A 4,360-nucleotide genomic window follows, 5' to 3' on the forward strand; every position below is an offset into this window, starting at 1 on the left:
ATTCTCAGTTACTAGCATATTCTAGTGTGTTATGCAGAATTTGCAAATTATAGGGCTGGACATGTAGCCTGCATATCACCACCACTTTAGCAGTTGCTGGCTGTACCCATGTGTGAGTGGTGTGTAAAAGATACTCTGGGTTGTCTACTGGAGTGGTGAGGTTCATGTCTCAAGCATGATGATAGGTGGAAGGAGGACCAAGTGTCGATGATGTGGTGGATGTGTTAAGAATCTGTAAATGAATGGCTGTTCAGATTGTGGTGGGCTCCAGATGTAGATAAAGGCTTGGCTATTACACTTTAAGATCTGGACAGACACCAGAGAAGATGGGGGGAGATGGATTTCATTAGTATCAAGTAGCTACATACTTATACTATTTGTAGAGTGGCATGTAATAAGACAAAGGTAACTAGCAAAGACAATGTAAAATATTGAAAGAAAGGGGGAGGCTAACTAATAGTGACAAGTAAATACTGTATAGACAAAGAAAAGTAAAAGCAAGGTAAGGTAACAAAGGAAATGGTCAAATAAATGGTCTAGAGTGGATGAATCCTCTACAGCAGTCTAATGATAAAAGGAGTATTGTCTCTCTCTTCACAGCACACAGCAGCACGATACAACAATGACCAACTGGGCTGCTGACTAAGCCTTCCCACAGTCTTAAGTGCTGGCCTAAGTGCCCTGACTAAGCAGAGATAAAGGTTATTCAAGAAAAAAAGAAAAGGAATAAAGAAAAACCATAACAGTTCAGGCATGTAAAATTGCAAAAATTGAGAATACATGGACAACATTTCAGTCCAGTAAGCATGTAACTGAGAATAGGATAAGAGCACACAGAAACCTAGCCATTATAAGGCTAAACTGAAGTAACAAGGAGTAGAGTGCATGGCCTAGTAGCAGACTAATACCAGAGGAGTTAGACTGCATGTGAGATCCTAGCACTTGGCCCTAAATGTGCCAATACTATTACAAGAAGGCATACTAAAAAGAAAAAGAATATGATCAAAATATGATCAGCAATCCTGATCACATTGATCAATAATGCATTGATGGAACATGCTTTAGAACAGGGAACTGAGACTCAAAGAAAGGTATCTGAATAACTGGGTGCTAAATAGAGAAATAACATGATAGTAACAAAGGAATAGATAGAGGAATACTACCCTCAGAGATGAATAGCATGTGTACTGCTCAGAGACTTGCATGCATACTTACAGTGCCTTAGTGCACTTAACACAGTGAGGGACTCCACATTGTACTATGGTATGACACATACTATATTGGGTAAGTTAATTAATGCATGTCAGGCTAGAAGTGGTGCAATTTATGAGCCAGAGAGAATGTTGAGACACTGGAAAAGGAGAATATAACTATTGTGGCTGACTCCAGACATGAGAGATAACTCTGGGAGTCCAGAACAGTTTACCACTGTCAGAGATGTGTCACCAAGGCAAGAAGAAAGTGAGCAGACCTGACTAGGCCAGCTAGTCAAGGCCAGCTAGTGAGAAAACATTGTGCAGTCTAGTTTGGAAGAGAATAAGCATGGCAACTGTGATATGCACATGAATAATATCTGTGAGATTCAGCATGGACTTCTGTGCTTTGAAGATATCATAGTAGGATTGTATTAGTAAGTATCATAGTAGAGTATTTAAATACTGCATTGTATGAGTAGAAAGAAGAGTTTCCAACCTCCACAGTTGTGGTGTATTGGGCACAGAAAGCCTTGCACTCTGGCTCTGGGTTTGTGTTTGTAACTTTAGGTGAGAGAATAAATGTATTATTGAACATCTTAGAGAGAGCTGTGAGAACTAAGCAAGGTATTGAAGCTTGTAAAGGACTTGAGCCCAGTTTAATAAGAGGTTTTGGATTACACTCTAACCTGAGAATAAGAGAGTGGTATCTGAAGGGCATCATCTTGAGTTTTTGAGATATTTGTGATGCATAGTGCTATAGGTGGCAGAGGTTCAAACCCTTTGGTCTGTTGGATGGTGTTTATTGTGTTTTTGTGTCTCTGGATTGCATAGGTTTGAATCCTATGGGTCTACAATTGGTTTGAGAACTTGTGAACAGAGATCTGTGCTCTTTGACACTTGTGGACATGTTTGTGATTGGTTTTTGCTTAGAACATAAAGCTTTGAGTTGTGTATTGTGTGTGTTAGAGATTTTGAGATGATCTGAGCTGTGCTTAGGACTTTTTGAAGAGTTTTGTGAGAGTGTTTTGATATATTGTATTGAGCTGCAGTACTCTTTGCTTTGAGGCTTGGCAACACCTGTTGCCACCTCTTGTTTTAATAAGACAAAAAACTTTGGAACTTAGAGAGACCTCAGACTATTGTAAGCATGCTATTACTGTTCACATGCTGTGATCTCATTGAAGAAGACAATTATATTTGTTGATTACTACTTTTATCACATTATAATCCCCTCACAAACTAAGAGTTTTGTGTGTGTGTTAGTGTGAGTATGGTCAGTGGATAACACTCTGCTGTATCTGTTTTCATCTTGCATGCACTCAGACCCTCTTTACCAAGAATCTGATTCATGCTATTTCTGAGGAATATAACTGACTGGAGCATGAGCAAGCCAAGTGTAGTTAGCAGTCTGAAAAGAAAAAGAACTTGGAGCAAGATGAAGCCATATCTGTTTCATCAAGCTCAGGTGGCAATAAGAAGAGTAAGAAACCTGGCAAGAAATTGTGCTGGGGATGTGAGAAGGAAGAACACTTTAAAAACAAATGCTCTGAGAAGAAGTCATCAGACAATGACAGCAAGGCCTCTGGATCAAAGGGTGAAATAGCCAATATGGCTGAGGAATCATCAAATTTGGACTAGGAAGCTCATGATGCATTCAGAGTTGATGATGCTAGCAACATGCTATCACTGACTGCAGTTTCTGAGTCAGATGAGTCTGAAGTTGAGGGCTTATCAGAGGACTCAAGGGATGAAGACAATGATACTGACCTTTTTTTGGAGGTTAGTGATGAGTCATGGGATGAGCTGAGCAGTGCATTGTTCTCAGATGTTGACTGAAGTGATATGAACTCCTTTGTTGACAGGCAATCAGATGCCACATCTGGCATGCCAACTTTAGAGGATGTATCTGCTTCTGAAGAGTCAGTCACAGCTATTACTAACATTGTAAACTCACCTGATATTCAAAATCATACTAAACTCTATGACTCTGGCTGTACACACTATATTTCTCTTTACTGTGATGATTTCAACTTATTCCAGTCTGTCCTGCCTAAAGTATTCTGTGCTGTGAACATTCAAAAATTTTCTGCAGCTAAAAAGAGCATAATAAGCATTGATATGCCAAATAGTGCAAATGTGAGCAATCTGCAATTCACTGAGATCATATACTCTCCCAAAGTTGGCTATACACTTATTTCAGTTGGCCAACTTGACAATCTTGGTTTTAAGTTGACTTTTGATGGCAGATAATGCACTATCCATGCACCAGATGGAAAGGTAGTTGGAGTTGTCCTAAAAGATGATGGTGGCCTATATTGGGTTTGTCATGAGGGAGATTTGGCTGAGACAGCTGAGAAAGTGCTTACTCTAAACTAATTACACCACTGCATAGGCCATATTTCATCTGAAGTTGCTCATTATCTGATCAAAAAAGGTTTTGTGACTAGAGTAAAGCTTGACAAGTCATCTGGAGAACCACAGTTCTGTGAGTCATGTGTCTATACTAAAGCTACATGAAAGCCAGTGTTTAAGGCTCAAGAGAGAGAATGTGCAACTGATATTGGAAGCAAAATTCACTCTAATTTATGGGAATCTGCATCTGTGGAATCTCTGTATAAACACTATTACTTCATCTCTTTCATTGATGACAGCACTCATTGGGCTTACTTTGAATTTTTATGCCAGAAGAGTAAAGCTTTCATAGCATACAAGGTCTATGAAGCTCACATCTGCACCCAGTATGACTGCTCTGTAAAAATCCTCTATTCAGACTGTGGAGGTGAATACTTTGACAAAACATTTGTCTTATATCTGAAAACTGCCAGCACAGCAAGGAAGATAACTGTGCATAATACACTACAGCACAATAGGGTGGCTAAAAAGTATAATCACATAGTTATTGAAAAAATCAGAGCTATGCTGCATTTGAGCAGCTTATCTCACTTCCTATGAGCTGAGGCTGTTGATATGCAGGCTACATGTCCAGCCCTATAATTTGCAAATTCTGCATAACACACTAGAATATGCTAGTAACTGAGAATTATTAGCCAGTAGAGGACTATGGCTGAGGCTCTGAGCTGATAGTCATGCTAGTCACCAATACTAAGTCCAAAAGGGACTTTGTAAAATAACATGGCCTAAGGATAAAAATCCTAAGTCAGGTT

Source organism: Guyanagaster necrorhizus (assembly GCF_019112545.1).
Source record: "Guyanagaster necrorhizus MCA 3950 unplaced genomic scaffold BT62scaffold_19, whole genome shotgun sequence".
NCBI classification, from domain to species: Eukaryota; Fungi; Basidiomycota; class Agaricomycetes; order Agaricales; family Physalacriaceae; genus Guyanagaster; species Guyanagaster necrorhizus.